The 17,316-nt window shown below is 44.9% G+C and overlaps 1 protein-coding gene across 6 annotated transcripts in view; it reads left to right on the forward strand.

Moving 5' to 3' along the window:
* The window catches only part of LOC138189011 (uncharacterized), a 252,813-nt gene that overhangs the window by 130,098 nt on the left and 105,399 nt on the right, over positions 1–17,316 (forward strand). The gene's annotated exons all lie outside the window — the stretch shown is intronic.

Genomic DNA, 17,316 nt, shown 5'->3' on the forward strand with positions numbered 1-17,316 from the left:
GTGGCGCCCTTTCTCGGAATTACCGAGGGGGACGGACCTGCTGCTGAATTTACACGACCTTATTTCGGAAAAGCTCGCGCAACGCGTGCCTCCTCCCTGATAAAGTACATTAACGGAACGCGCGCGTGCTCCACGCACCTCCATGCAACGTTTCCGTGTCTTCTGCTATTCGCGGTCCCTTTTCATCCGCTCCTTCTCCGTTCGTTTTCCATTTTCCTTTTGCCGCGCCTCTGTCTGACTTGTTGGTCCTGTCGCGTGACCGCTGTTATCCTCTGTCTCCCCAGTCGTTTGTCCGCGTTTCGCTTTGCTTACTCTCGCGCACAGAGAACACCTCTTAGTGACCATTTCCTAGATTAAGGTCACCTGGAGAGCAAATAGTTGTTAGAGGTAGAAAGAGGAACTCGTGGTTCCGACGAACGTTCAACTTCCGCTGTATGAACCGGTGTATGTGTGTATGTGTGTATGTGTGGAAAACTACGCGCGAAACACCATCGCATTTCAGAGATACCGAAGAGATACGGCTTCTCTCGCGACCAGGCAACCGGGAATTTCTGCCACCTCCCTCTCCGTGTAAACCTCGTTGTTCTCCTTCTCTCTCTTCTTTGTACTCTATTCGCTTTCCTCGTTCTCTCTCCCTTTGTCGGTGTCAGCTTTCGAAATGAGGGTGAGATACGTTTTCCAGCGTCACGAATGCCCGTTTCTGCCCGGAGACAAATTCGGTCATGTTTGGATCTCTCCTCTCCGCTTAAAAGGACTTCCAATTCAGATTGATTCTGTTGGATCACTTTATCGTGGTATTTATATAAAGAATAGGAAAATGTTTGTTACGATGGAAGTTATATATGGTTAATGTTCGAACGACAGAAGAGAATCGACCGTGTGATGCAACCGTATATGAAATTATTTCTTCAACTCTAGCTATTTAGAATCGCGAGACTGTCTCTGGGAGCGTAGGTGAATGAGTCTGTCCTTAGACCAGCTAGCGTATCAAAGGTTATATTGTGTTCGTATATCGCGCATATTATCGCCGAAACTCTGACAAATTTCATAATAGTGTATCCGAACATCCAGCAACATGGTAGCGCGTCCTTCGAAATAAAAGTGCTTAAACTACGATTTAAAAAAAGGATCCAAACTTCTCGATGAAGAACTTTTGTATTACGTTCCAGCTTTCCTCTCGAGTGTTCCGCGCAATGACCCTTGTAGTATCGTACACGAGCGATAAGCGAGTTTTTCGTTATATGTTCCTGTATCGGAACGAGCGGCGAAACGGAGGAAGAAGAAAATCGTGAGCGACCGGTGTACGTGTCCTTACAGTTAACTATCGCCCAAGCTCCCTCGGTGACAATTTTCACGATTTTCTTCACAATTTTCCCCGCATCTGAAAATATCTTTCAATCGCAACGTGTGCAATTCGTACCGTTGCCGGATTACAGCTGCGCCCGCTGCCTCGTCGTGATTTTATTTCCGCATGCGGCTCGCCCGAAAACGACGCCACTACCGTAACCCTTTAGACTCTGCTAGGAGATGGCAGTTGCAGCCGCCCATTGACCCAGATCCCCGGCGGTGCACGAGCGGAATTTCGCGAAAAAATTCTCGCTGGGGCAAGACCTCGACCCGTTCGCGAATTAGGGTCGTTGAAAAGGGTGGTAACGTTTTTCAGTCACGCTCGAAACCTTTTTCTTCGACTATACTCGAGGAAAGTCGATGGTTGATCGACTCTAAATTTGCATCTGCGTTTCTCTCGCGACTCGACGTTAGAAGGTTGGCAGATCGCCAGATATATATCCGATAGAGTAAAACGATCGGCCTAATCGCGGGGCAAATAACGTTGTTAGATCTGTCTTGCGCGATTGCACCGATATCGTTAGCGAAATTTTACAAGTCGCAAATCAAGAATTCGTTAGTCTTTCTTTCTTATATTTTCTCGAAGCGATGGTAGTAAGTTTGGTAAAGAAACTGGTAATGAAATTTTACGATCAATGTTTACAAATTCTAAATCTTAATGCAATCGTAAAACGAATTCTTACGTGGAAATAGTGTCCTTATCGATCGCCGTTCTGTGTTTGAAAATACACGTTACACGGCGAGTAGACGATTTTCAAGTATGTATATTTCCAGAACAAAGGGGGAAATTTTCGAAACAAAGGGGAAAGATTTTTTACGAGCTAACAATAAGAGGTTTCGGTGCCATCCGCGAGGTCGTGCAAGCTGTCCTCAGCGTCTAATATAGAACCGACGATGGATATACCAGGAATACTCGGTTCAGCGGGTCGTTGTTTCGAGAGCCAGTGGCGCGATGACTCCTGACGCGTAGTGTCGGGAGGTTTTCGTTTTCCTTTAATTCTGTTCACATGTACTGCGTCTGCCAAATTGCACGAACGAAGACACGAGCATTAAGCAATAGTATGTGCAAATGTCGTTGGAGCCGAAGATATTCGCGTAGCTTCTATTTGAAAAAAAAGAAAGAATGTACAACGAACGTTAAGATCCAGCGAAAATCGAAAACGAAATCTCTACGAAGCAGACTAGGAGGAACATTGCGTGGAAGAGGTTTCTAATTGATCCTTTAAATATGACTGTCGTTGATTTGAGACATGAGCTATTGAGATATTTAGCTTTGCAAATCTTCTTTCTATTTGGTACAGGAAATTTGCAGAAACTTACCCGTACTTGAGAGCTGAGTCGAGAAAATGGACGAATCTCGCGAAATGCGTCGCAGAGAGAGAGAGAGAGAGAGAGAGAGAGATAGTCAATGACCCGAGTTCAATCCGGAAAAACCAGTTTAAATTGATTTTCTTCTTCCCCCCCCACCCTCTTTTTTTTATAAATGTATTGGATGATACTGCAGAATAAATTTCCATTCAGCGGTTGTTTCAGGGATGGTTGCTCGTTACGGTATTTTTGATCGGTTGATGATTGTTAAATTACACAGAGAGAGATCGGTGATGGTCGAGAACCGGATACGATAATAAATAAAACCCACGTTGAAAAGTTATTTACTCTTTTCATTTTGAATCCGTTTTCATCTTTTATGCGTTTTCATACTTTATTGGAAAAATCGGATTCTGCCACCATAATTTTACCGTTATACTAGAACGTTCAACTAATTGAATACTTATATCGCTGTCAATTTATTAAACTAATATATCGCCGTAAATAGCTACCGCGCGTAATTCATATCGGAGTACATATATGAGTGCAGTTTAAGCTTCAAAAGTAAACTGAATTCATTACCCGTTTCGTATTTAATATTAGTAGTAACGATCGCGTTGCACCGCTTTTCACACAATAGAAGTATGTAAATACATGTATTCTCGTGATCCACTCATTCGTTTTTGTATCTATCTCTACTCGCGGTCGCTTCGAAATCATCATTGCGATGGATCGCTGTATTTACTTTCATACAGATTATAATATCGCGATACGTATGCAAAGGGAAAGACGCGTTTACGATATTAGAGTACTGTTGTTCAAGACGATTTTGCAGGAAATGTCCCCTATCGGCAAACGCATCCAAATTTCTCTCGGTAATTTTGCCTTACAGTGTAAAATGCGAACCGATTTTTTGCCGCTGAAGAAACGAAACTCGGCGCCGTCATCGTAACCAAAATGAGCGGTTTCGATTCATCGACTCGGCCTCGATCGGGTCGCGAAGGCGGAGGCGGAGGAGATCCCTTGGATTCCGGTCGAGCGTGGAAAAAGGGCGGGAAATGGAAACGCGCGGAAAAGTAGACCGATGCCTGGCGACACGTGCTAAACGGCAATAAGGCTGCGTTTCTGTCGATCGCGATACCGTTTGCATATCGTAAATCCCGTATTATGCTGGCCGATTAAGGCAATTACCGAGAAACAGGATTGTGGAACAATGAACCTCGCCGATTGCTCTATCGTGCCGACATGCTCCACACGCCATTCCGTGAAAATTTGTCGCGTTTGTCTGCTAAATTTCCGCCGAGTGTAATAACGTTGTGTACATGAAAACGGTGTTCGAGTCCTGCTATTAGATCACGTTCACGATATTATCGGGAGTAGTCGGTTAGTTTTGAAAAAACAGAATTCAACGCTCCGACCGACTCAGTGAGTAAATTTCATCGTCTTTGCTTTCGTTTACTATGTTATTTTTTTAATACGTTTAATCATCGCACAGCGGTAAAATACGCAAAGTATTCGATGCTCGCGATAACGATGATCCAGCCGCCGCTGAACGAGGGTCAATAGTAGTTAATAGCCTCGTTATTAACCTCGGAATTTCCAAAGAACATATGCACGACGATGACCAGAGTTTAACGGTCCCTTGCGTTTGGCGAGAAGAATGAGCGGCAGCGTTGGGAATAGGCAAAGGTTTTCTCACAATCTGTTTACAAAGTTCAGAGAAAATGTTTAAGTAGCGCTTTGATCCCTGACATCCAGAACGAACAGCTATCGATTGGAACGATCGATTCGCGAGAACGAGTTTGCCCGATTTCGCTTCGAGATTCGTTTTGGTGACAAATAAAGTTTTTATCGAGTTTTCGCGACGATAAAGCTTGCCGGTATCGGACACTCGGGTGCATTTATTGGAAAGTTGTCGCGTGCGATGCGTGTTGCGATCGTGAAACATATCAAGGTTTTTGGTGTCTTGGTTCGGGGCCTTATTCGCGCGTTTGTTAAATAAGAGGCGCTCTACGAAATAGAGTTATAACAACTATATGCACCGTTCAGCAGCCACGTTAATCGATTTCATAAATCGAAGAGTACGGAAAAGCGTCGACGCTAATAAATAAATTTGCTTTGGAATTTACCATTGTTTGCGACGAATAGATTTATGGAAACAAGTACGTAATTCGTTCCTCGAGGATTGTACGTCAATCGCGCGGGTACTAATGAAATAAAGAAACTGATAAAAATTGGACTTGGTCATCGCTTTACGTTCCGAGAGGCTGTTATTTTCGTGAAGTTTCTACCAGCGTACGTTACACGCATGCGCTTCCCCGTGGTTAAACCAACTCCAAGCAGTCCTATGCGTTAAACGGCACCAGGTCGTAAATAAAATAGCGACAGGTTGGAAATACATCGACGAAAGTTTCCACGGTTCTAATTCGGACGATGCCTTGTCCGAAAGGCAAGCAAGACACAGTGCGAAACCGTTCTAAGCCGTGGGGACCAGCTTTTGTCAATTTAAACCGTTTAAGCCGCAAGAACTCGGGACGCGAAAGGCGGCGACACAATGAAACGAGCCGAGGCTTGCAATTACCACGCTCGTTTACGTCGGCGTACGCTTTAATAAAGCGAAGTATAATCGCGACGTACTGCGAGGTAAACCCGGCGAGGAACGAAAAAGAGAGAACGGTGGACAGACGTGTCGGACCGAGTCGCAGAAGTGGCCTCGTTCGAAAAGGATTCGTAATTAAGCGGAGTACGACGGTTGTCGACGCGTCACGACGCATCGTCCGCCGTTTGTTCGCGCTTTGATCTCGACTGACGACGCGCGAGGACGCACCCTGTCGAGAGATCGCGTTTATTCCCCGCATAATTCCTTTTCGCGCTTATTGACCGACCGACGGTTGAAAACGCGCCCGCTTAGCCGGCAAATCCGGAAAATACACTCAACCTCCACGCAGCACCGCTTGGTTTCAAGTATCAAACAACCGATGTACTGTACGTGCCATCAATGTGCAATATATAGTGTACGTACGTATGTATGTACGGTTTTATCCACTCTATGGGCTAAAATTGGAAAAAGAAGTGTTTGTTTTAATGCCAATTTGATTCCTATGTTTGCAACTTTCAATTCTATTTTCATTATATCGCGTTCTCTGTACGCAATTTGTTTACTAACTTCTTAAGAAATTATACTGTTCAACTATGCATAATATATTGCATAATATAGGTGCAATTTTCATTTTGATTAGGCGCGGTATCGTTCAGAAAGTCAGTAATACAGATTTACTGTGTTTGGACAAAACTTTGATATGTGAACTGATGGCTGAAGTTAAAGATCGCGTCAGGTTACCAAGAATGGTAAAAATTCTTTGTCGAACATTGCGTTTCTTCGCAGTTGAGCGGTATAGACGTTAAATACACACGGTTTCATACGTGTTAAAATTATTATTTTTTCTTAACAAAGAAGGAAGACGCTCGAAATATCGAATCAATATTATTTTTTGTTCCATGTGCTCTATGCAGTTTCTGTAATTCCACTACATATACCTGGAACAAAGTTCGATTACAAAGTTAGCCGTGTCGAATTTTAAAGTCCCGAGCGGCGAGAATAAAAAAGAGAAAAAGAAAACACAAAGTCGCTTCTGGCAACACGTCTCGAAGCGATCTCTGGCGATCTCACGAGCTACAGGGCTTTTTCTGCGTTTCGTTTTCGACTTCTTGTTCCTCGCTCTTCTCTGGCCGCTCTTCCAACAACTTGCTGCCGCTGTTCGCGCAAGTGGCCGTCAGATAAAACTCGTCGAACTGAAGTCCCCGGACACGGTAACTTCTGGCGAGAAGTCTAGAGGGGAGCGATAAGGGTCGCGCGGCGTGAAAATTCCACAAGGCTGCGAGACGGCGCGCGAGCACCGTGCGTTTTCCCTTTATGTTTTAGTTTCAGTCTGATAAATTGTTTACTCGTCCAGGAAAAGTTTCAAAGTGACCTCGCCACCATCCCCTTGCCTCTTGGCGACATCATAATGACCGGGGCGCGATGCTCTTTTTCTCCCGCGTCGGACAGCCGCGACCGTGTCGTTTGGTCGAGAAACTCCGTTCCAGTTTCCTCGAAAAAAAGAAGGAGAAATTTGCGGTGGAAAGTTTCCGCCGTGAAAGGTACCGTTAAGCAAATCCTCTGGTAGAACTGGGCCAATTTGCTGCGGTTATACGTAATACCCGTGCTTGTGGGTCGAACTGCCTTCGTAGGTATACCTACGTCCAGAAAAGGAATACGAACAAACGGAAAAGGGATCTGTCACTTTCCATTTACCGGTGCAAAGTTATCCATCGCAAGATTAGCTACATTCGGACAGTGTGCGGCGAGAGGAGAAGACGGATAAGCGGATGAGTATGGCTTTATCTTGTTTCTCATAGATACAGTACAATACAATTACAATCATAGCCACGACTATCGGTCGAAAGTTAGTTTCCTAACTATTTTCTAATCTTCGCGAAGCATCGCTTTATGCTCGTGGTACTTAACTGTCGGCACTAGCTAACGTTTGACAGAAAGAAAAAAGTCGGGCTCGATATAAAAGTGTTGCTCGACTATAAAATCTAACGGAAAATTGGCGATCGGCAAGGAGGAAAATCGTGGCGAAGCATTACGGGCATTATGGGCAGTCGCGACTGCAAGGACGAAATATCGGGACGGAGAGAAATACAGAGGCCGACAGAATGTAATATTTCATACGTAGAAAAACAATAACGCGAATGGCAACGCGAACCCGGTCGGATCGAGCAGATTTAATTCCTTAAAAGCTAGTGCATTTCGAGATCCTGCTTTTACCCGACATGTTGTCGAGCATCCATTTGCTTTGCGCGGATACGCGAGAGGAGGAGCCGTCGCGAATGAAAGATAACGAGAGGCAGAGCCGCGCAGGCCACGGAATAAATTTTCCTAATAAAAATTTGTCGGTCCACGCTTCACCAGCGCGGATCTAGCGCCGTCGCGATTCTGAACGTTTTCAAGAGAAAGCTGAAAAACTGTCTCGAGAAGCTCCTCCTTTGTTTAAAGAAACGGAGCGCGACCACGAACTGGTAGGAGAAATAGCCATTGACTCTTTTCAGTCTCCTTCCTTTATCTTATTTAATTGATTTCGAATAAATATAATTTCGGACTATTGATAGCGCGCATACACGGACGTTGATTAATTTTTCAATGCGCGTAATCGCGCCGTTAAAAAATTGAACAGTTGCATCTTCTTTGGTGGCGAGTATAAATAATAAGTGTGATCATTTACGAGGCCGCCGTGCGAATCGTTATTAATGGACTTTCGGTAAAAGCAACGCTCTTTTTATATCACCGTGATATAAATCGCTTTATTCCCGCTATGAGGGCTATAAGCTATAAATAATTTGGCGGCCGAGGTTTTTCAACCCCCTCTACATACGCTGGCTGGCTGGTAATCCTCCATATTTAAGCTCTATCTATCGGGTCAATGAGAACGCATCGACCAGTGATTCTATCACGAGCTCGAGCGGACAGTCGCACAAATTTATTTCTTATCTAGACGCGCGCTACTCGAGGAATCGAGTGAAACGCGGGATCAATTAATTCGGATGTTCCTTGCCTTTCTAGTGAAATCGTGGGCCGAACGAAATACTTGGATGGTATTACCTTGGATGGTATAGACGTATGTTCTGGGGCTACGACTATTAACGACGTAGATATTCCGAGAATTGCCGGCTATTATCTCTGTTTCTAAATCCATGCACCTCGGGAATTCGATTCAAGTAATACAGCGTTCCTGTGCTCTTTAAAATATTCTGTCATCGGCATTTGTACATTTTTTCGAGACACGTTGATTGAAATATTTAATTAAAGTTACTCGCGATAGTTTTACCTCTTTAAGCAAGGTTATATCGAACGATCTGTTGCAATTAGACGAGCGACGCTCTCGTTCCGGAGAAAAACGTGGCTGCGCACCAAGTTCTCGCGGCCATGGCGATCACCGTATGAAATGACACCGACCGTGGCGATGCGCTCTGATGAAACATCTACAATATACGTATACGTGTGCATACCATATGTATAGATGCGTTCGGTGAAGAGAGAGAGAGAGAGAGAGAGAGAGAGAGAGAGAGAGAGAGAGAGAGAGCACGCGGCAGAAACATTTAATTCTGTTTGCGGCGAGCGTAGAATAACGCCGGTGCCAGAATAGAAGATCGGAGACAAATGGTCGCGCATACTTAGCGAGCACTTGACTGTGACAAACTACTCCGCATATACACAGTGGGAGAGGACTCGGTGGAAACGTGGCCTCATACCGAAGCCCGCAACTTGCGACAACGACAGACCCGACCGAACCCCGAACAGGGCGAAAGAGAAAGAGAAGAGCGTAGCGTTGTTCGTAAATTGTGCTCCGCGGAATGCCGAGTCGTCGTCGGGCTTTCGCGCCGTGGTTTATAAACCCTTGCGGATTGCCAGGATGAGAACGAAGAGGAGAACGTGACGGCAACGTTCGACGACGACGGAGTAAACGTGAATTTTATTACTTCGATATTGCTGACGCTCACGCTATTTTTTTCTACTAGATTACTACTGTTATCTGATCGCGGTTAGACGTTGATAGTTAGGTTTTGTGTCGTGCCTAATGTTTCATCCGAGTTTGAAAGATAGGGTTCTCTGTTTTGTCGTAAGGAGAGCGCGGATATTCGTGTGTTGATGATGAGAAATTGAAATATGCAAAATATATGATCCAGCCCTTGTAATATTTAGTAGATGAGATAAATCTCGTCTATCTATATTCCATTTATTTAGTCATATTCGTATGAATATAACTCTTTACGGACAAACATCTGTGATTTAGTTGGATGTATATGCAGTTGGAATTTTTATCCATTTATTCGTTTGAAATTTATACTGAGGCGTATAATTGTCTTTGTTTCAGGTAGGTGGACATTCGCATCGAGTAACAATTACTCGGAGTAAGTAATCCAGATCTCGATTATCCGTAAAAAGATAGAGATGCGACTACTTTTGAATATTTAAAGCTACACGGTGTTCTAATTTTCTCTGGAAGATTAATTATCCAATATAAAGAAAATTACGCGAATCGAATCGTTCCGATTAGCGGCGATAATCTAAGTCTAATGCTCGGCGATCACGAGCAGATCATGCGAAACGCAAACAATTTCGCGGCGTGTTGCGCGTTTCCATCGATGCCAGGCGTGGTAGGGAAAAGGAGGAAGACGCGGACGGTTCATGAATATTCCGCGGGACTCGACTGTTCTTTCGTGCTCGGCCATTTTTCAAACGGTCGAGACAAAGTATTTTGGTACGATGCCAGGTGGATGGAAAGGAACCGAGCTATACTACGTGCTTATCCTTCGAGGATCTCCGATTTCTCGCTCATTATCGACGTGTAGTTTGTTAGTCCCTTTGATTCCCTGTCCACAAGAGGAACGAAGATGAATCGCGAATCAGGATAGAACCGTATCTATCCGTATTGTCGAGTGTAAAGGATGTTCGTTTGGAAGCGATTAGTCCGTTGAGAAAAAGCAGAAAATCTCCTTATCCCACTGGCAGTCGGTTACCCATTTTTATTTCTACTTTAATAATTTTTTATATCGTTAAAACATGGCGAAGTCTCCTCTGATTTTCCATCTTTCATTTTCTATCGCTCTTCACTTCTATTGCTGTCGCTATATAACACTTTCGCAATTGTATCTGATGGAGTATTGCAAGCGGATGAAGTCTGTCGGACCGGTATATCACGCAGTTTATTTGCCATCTGTTAGAAATAAGAATACGAAAATAAAATCGTACGGAGAAAATTTTAGTTTTCAACTAGGATACCCATTTGTTCTAAGCGCGATAGTTTCATTTCTATTCGATCTTCTATTAAAATCCTCGATTTCCCATTTTTATCTCCTATCAAGTGCTACTATAAATAATTACTCCTAAGGATTATTCGAAACCACTATCGCTATAGTGACTGTGCGTATCGGATCATCAACGCGAAAAGCTTAACAATCTCTATTGTTCGTCTGTTGGCGTAAAATCGAATTAGGGGAAAGGGTCTACTCGATATGAAACTAAATAAAACATCATAGAGATTCAAAAACAATTTACGATCCAATCAATAAGAATTATGCTTGACATGCCAGGCACAGTGGTTTCCGAAGCGACAAATGGAAGCAGAGTGAATCGCATGATGTTTTCAAGCAGAGGGATGCAGTCGATGAGTACCGGTGATTTCGTTTCACTGATGGCAATTCGTTCACTGATGGAACGACAACGTTCGTTACATTTTCGCGTTTTTGTTACGTTCTTCGTTACGTTTTAACAAAACGCGACGTGCTGTTATACGCAGTATCCTGACTGTTAAATTGAACATAGTGATCCGTTTCCTCCTTTGATTCGTTGAAAGATTTATGGAATAATGTTTAGAACGATTTGCATAGATCACAATTGAACAATCGTATGTCAGGATTAACCATTTCTGTAATCGGAATCGTAATTTTATTATTATCGTGCAGGATGTCACGCGAATTTCACGGATTCGCTTCTAAACGATGTAGTAGCATTCAATGGCCGAAGAGGGTCAATCGTTCGTTGGAAAAGCGTTGAAAAGCCGGTGACCGAATTAGTCGTTACACGTCATTAAATATCAGAGTTGGCGCAGCAGCGATCCCGTACAGCTCTACGCCTATCGCAAAATACGTGTCTCGCAAAGAAACGATGCCTGTTAAGCCCTCAATGCCTAATAACCAGGCCAATTTGTTATAACGTTTCTCGATTGCACGTTCAACCTGCACTTTACGAGAAATTAATCTTCGTTTAGTCAGAACTTCCGAAGATCTCTCAATTTATATAAATATTTCAGATTCCAGGTGGAAAGTTGAAAATTTCTAATCGAAAAATACATATCGATAATTTCATGGTCGAAATTTGCAAACTCTCGGAGTGAAAGGTTTGAAAATCGACGTGAATATTCTGTTTATTAAATCTAATTCCAATTTCGAGCGGCAATTTGCAGGAGCGCGGGACAACCGGTCGTTCGTTAATCGTTTGACGGACGGGGCTTCTGATTATTATTATTATTATTATTATTATTATATTTATCGCGCAGCTTGGCCGGACGACGAGTTTTTAATTCGCGCATCCGATTCACCGGCATTGTGTTCGCCACGGCACTGGCTCCGTGGTTGGGATTTTTGTTTTTGTTTCCCTTGCCCTGGTCACTCTCTTTGCCCTGCTATTTTTATGCACGGCCATTTAGCGAGGAAATTTGTCGGACGGTGAAATATCTCTTTTGTCCTGGCGGTGCGACAGGCGGCTCTCGATTATTTTGCCATCGCCCCGCCAGCGATGCTCGCACAGCGAAAATCTCTCTCTGATCCGCGTCGCTCGGGTCTCTCTTCCTTTCCGCGCTTTCCGCGCTTTCCGCGCTTTTCGTTCGTCGCCTCAGCCGCGCGTTTTTCCACGGCCCACTGAAAAACTCCGCTTGCCTGTTTCGGGAACGCGAGAACGCGGCCGAGCCTCGCAGTTCCCTCTGCTTGGCCCCGTGTTTTTCTCTGCGTAGGATCGGCTTTCCAATTAACTCGCGCCACTCCAATATAATATTCATTTTTGTCGATTAATATCGCTCCGCGTCAAAAATATTGTATCGATGTCTTCTTATTATCCTTCTTTTAGAGAGACAAGCGTAGTTGTTTCGAGAAGAGTGACGCAGGGCTATTTCAGTCGAACGAGCTTCGACGTTAAGTTTGCACGGAGCAATTCGATTTATGTCGTATCAAGAGACACTGTTAGGTTTTAATACGGTAATAAAAGAACGAGAAGATGTCGTGTGACTTTAGGTGACAGGAAAATATGCCAGAAAAGAGGACATCCGCAGGGATAACTCTTATCCTTTGGTAATAATTATCGCAAATAATTGTGCTTGCCTGCTCGCTCTATCAATATTTCTTATCCATTAACTAACCACGAAGCAGGTCTCGAATTCGATGGGAAAACGCCGGTTCTCTCTTAGTGGAGCGCGCTTAATTCCGCTGTTTATATTCGGCACGGTTGGCTCGTTTATTTATATTCATCCCTCTTAAGGCAGCGTTGTTGCAGCCGCTAATAAATTTATATCGATCCCAGGTCGGTCGAGGTCGTCGGAGGCCTCGGCAAAGGCGAGGGAGGTGGGAATTCGCAGGTTACAGGGAACGCTACGTTCCACGTGGCCGGATCAATCTAAATTCGCATTATTGCCGAGAAGCTAGGTGCGATACACCGTACGATCCGACGCCTAATACGGGTAATTCCGGTTTATTAGGCCGAACCGCATTAGGTTTCCGGTTTATTAGCTCGGAACCGAGCCTCCGCGTCCATCGTTCTCAACGGCAGCTCGTTCTCGCGCTCTCGCGTTCATCGATTCGGCTACCTCCGCTTCCCGCGGCCGCGTTGTCCCGGTTTACTTCATTAATTCGATCGTTCTAGTTTCGAACGCCCTTCTCCGTCGTCTTCGCCTCCGTATCCGCCTCCTCCGACTCCGCTTCCGCGGGCTCAAGTGCTCCTTTGAAACCTAGACAAATCGGATTCCGCGGCGGGACACCGGTAGTTGGTGAACTTTTGCAGCATCGCCTCACCGAGCACACGCGCGCGCTCTTTCCCGTTTCCTGTTAGGCTGCCGTGTCGCGGTATTTTCGCCATCAGGCGCCGCGACATGCACAGTTTCGCGTCGCCATCGTCACAGCGCCCGTGTTTATCGTTCGTGGCAGGCTTATACTGCTGCAACCGTCTATAAATGCGCGTAAGAGGCAAAACCATAGAGGAGAGGAGTGTACGCGTTCCGTGTCGGTTATGTCGCGTTTCCATCCGACAGCGTCAGTGTATTTAACGGCAGAATTTTCTTGTTCGAACGGCTTTTATACTCGCGTAAATTTACCTTTACCTTTGCGTAAGTGTCGATAGATACTTTCATCGCTTTTGGATACAGTGTATTTTTCTCTGTTTAACTCCTCGGCTCAGTGGGGACTGGAATAGATTATTTTATAGCGAAGGCCGAACGTTCTTCTTGCCTCTGTGTGATAATAGAATCTAGATAAGGGGTAAAATCATTCGATATTTCGATAGTTTGACGGCAGTTATAATTTGAGATAAAAGTGATGTAGTTTTCGTCGACGCTGCTAGAGACAAAACATCGATAATTAACGAATGTCACCTGTGAAACTGGGTGAAAGACGTTTCTTCCTTTCTATTGCTTTTTTTCTAACTCGTTCTCTGTTCTCCTTCTCCTCCCAAATTACACGCAACAGCGTGTTTATATTTCAAGGCGAGCTCTTTTCTTTTTCTCGCCTATCCTCGTTTTAGTCCGATGAATTTTTCAATTAACTCAAGGCGGCCAGGCGGCCGGTCGAAATCGAAGGCGAAGAAGCCGTGGCGCACGATGAATCGGATATTAACCGGAAATCGAACGCGTCCGCCTTCACAGCAACAACATTTCCTCGGGATTTCTTATTTTAATTATCGCGAGGTAACGTTCTTCTCGCGTGTAGACTCGTTCAATAGTTTCAGCGAACACGAAACATAGCACGATTGGTGCGCGTTCGAGCGTGACAGAAGAGCGGCATGTTGACGAGCTTCCAGCGACATGGCGTGAACCCCTGTTTTGATTATACGTTGAAAAATGAGTTAACACAGCGGTCGCTGCATCTTGACGGTTAAATAAATGGACGATGGCAGGCACAATGAGCCAAATTTTCGCTTAAAAATTATTTCTATGATCTTGGAATTTATTTAACTTGGAGCTGGAACGAACGACGCGATTACGCGAATACCTTGTCCGAATTCCTTAACGCGATATAAGAAGGGAAAAAATTCTAAGTTAGGAAATGACAAGGTTTACCGTGAAACGGACGGGTGCTCCGGTGCAGTCAGCACGATACACGAAATAAGACGCGCGAGGCGGCCGACTTTGAATTTTCCGTAGGACGGCCGACGATTCGGCGGAGCCTTTGATCGCAGAACGGAGACGTCCTTTCTTCTTCCAGAACAGCAGAGCGATTTAGGCCCTCGAGCGTTCCCGAAATTCCAGAAGGAATTGCTCGTCTCCTCCCGTTCCTCCTCCTTCTGCCTCGTTTCTTCCCGGTAACTCATAACGAAATGACAGAGTGACTCGTCACCAGCGATTCTCCTCTTCTCCCTTTACCGCTCAGTTCGCCTTTCTGCCTCCTTATTTCACTCTCGTTTCATTCTTCGCCTACTCTCTCCTCCTTTTATCTTTTCTGCATCCCTGCCTCTCTCTCTCTCTCTCTCTCTCTCTCTCTCTCTCTCTCTCTCGTTTTCTCCTCGATCAAGGGAAACCTAATGCTGGAAACGCGGCGCAAGTCTCAAGAATCGTACAAAGGCGTCGCCGTTGAGAGAACGATTCTTCGCTCGGGCCGCAATTTACGTCGCGACAGGTAATTGCGAACAGCCGAAGAACTTAGTATCAATGTCTTCTAGCTACTGGTCTTCGTTGGAGAAAGTACTTGCTTGCATGGTCGGATCCATGGCGCACATTTATTCGCATTGCTCGTGCGCTTTCCCCGCTCTTCGCTAGCTGCGAACTCGCGATTGCGCCAAGTCCAAGGGAACTCATAAGCCACCGAAATCCTTCACCTTGTCAGCTTTGTCAGTTTCGTTCACCTAGAAATCCAGCGATATTTCTCGTCGGTTGAAGGCTCCCCGACCCGAGTTACGCCGTCCAGCGAGATCGACAAATTGCAACGAATTGTGCAACTCCGTTTCGAAGAAGGAGCAACCGGTCAACCCGAGTTTCTTAAGCGCGCAACGAATTTGCTCGGCTAAGCGAACTTTCGACAAGTGAGTGCTGCAACAGTTGCTTTATAACCGTGGAATTAACGCTTTTTCCATGCCTGTGTGTATCATCTTTAACGATGATGCGCCGTCGTTTGTTTTCCTTTCGAAAGTAACGTTTTGTTAGTTCTTCTCACAGACGTTAGAGAGCAATTCGATTTCCAAGGATTAATTTGGTTAACGATCGATCAAATGGATTATACTTGTTCTCTAGCCGCAGTATCCGAAATTAAAACAACGCGCGAATAATTACGTCGTTTCTTCGGTCGCTGCGCGCTTTTGAATCGAGTTACGATAGCAGTCTTTGTTTTATGCAAATCTTTCCGTTCACGTTTAATTTGACGTAGGATATATTTAACCGTTATCCGGCGCTTCCAACGACCCTCCTTAAAATAAGAATGGTGACGTGCGATTAATTCTGTTTTCCAAGCAGTCGGTGAACGTCCCGCTCCCGCTCACTAAATTTACCAAACGTTCTCGTCTTCCTTTCGTCGTGTTTTTTCGGACAGCCGGTATTTTTAGCCTTGGTAACAATAACCAGCGTTGACCGTTTTTCGTTTAGGGAACCTCAATCTTAAACGTCAAACCGGGTTTAAAATACCATGCGGGATTTATTCTCGGCAATGTTCATTTCTCTATTTGAGTCACTCTACCAATGGTAATATTTTGGATAATTTAAACCCTTAATCACCGGTATTTTCTTCTTTCTCTGCGAGCGTTGCTGATTTAACAGTTATTCCTGTTGCTCCTGAAAGCTTGTTATTCTTTCTCAATTAGGCTAAACCTACCGCAAACCTTGGAAGAAAAGTCACGTTTCAAAGAGAGAGGAAGTAGCTTAAAAGAGTCCGTACATGAAATAGACCTCTCCAACCAACGTAATCTTTCCCTTCTGTTTTTCAATGTCCCATTTCTCCATTGCTTTTTGCTCTTTATTTCCATTCTCGGTACTTGCTACCACATACGCGATCGCTGCTTTTGAGCACTTTGGTCCTGCCACCCCTTAACAACCGTAACTCTCTGCCTGCTTCGAAACAACATCCCATTTTTCGTTCTACTTAAAACTCGTGTACGTGCGCCGTCTACGTTCGGTTCAGGTAACCAACATTGTACACTTTTTTCTCTTTGCGTTTCCTCGTCGCGTACAAACGCGAAAATTGCACGAGACGCTGGTACGTCGTAAAAGTCCGCAAAAGTAAACGCCGCAGTCGTTCTCGAATTGCGAAATCACGGCCCTCTGATGCACGTTTCGTTGATGCGAGAAACGTTGAAAAATCACGAATCGAATACCGATGAGATACCTGAGATAGAAACTCGCTTTTGAAACGAGATCGACGTAAGAAAATACAGGAAGCGGCGATGATTATATTTAGCTAATCGCGGGGACGCGGTAAAGTCTTCTGGCACTCGAACGTTACGATAGCGAGGTTTTGCGATTATTGGACAATCTGTAGGACGCGTTTACAACACAGTCAAGTACAAAAGCTACTAAAGTTCGGAACAAGAACGTTAACCGGGAAAGGAAGATGGCGATGGCGCCCAGGCGAACGAGATAGTCGGGGCCAAAATGGCCCCTTCGTGGCGAAATCGGAACAAGATGGTCGAACATATCTCCACCGGTTAACAGGCGGCGAGCTGGTCGTTTTGGTAGCTTTAACACAGAGACTCTCGAGTATTCGTCGCCGCGGCGCTTTCCCCTTGCTATTTCTGGCCGCCAAAAACAATGCGATTTATCGTATCGTCAGGCGCCGAGACGCGTTTCGAATTCTCAGACGCGTCTTTTTCTCTTCCGTGCATCTTGCTTTTGCCGTGACCGTTGGAATTTGGCGTAAGCAACGACCAGCGAT

Source organism: Bombus flavifrons, chromosome 18 (genome assembly GCF_040668555.2).
Source record: "Bombus flavifrons isolate JBK064 chromosome 18, iyBomFlav1_principal, whole genome shotgun sequence".
Taxonomy (NCBI): domain Eukaryota; kingdom Metazoa; phylum Arthropoda; class Insecta; order Hymenoptera; family Apidae; genus Bombus; species Bombus flavifrons.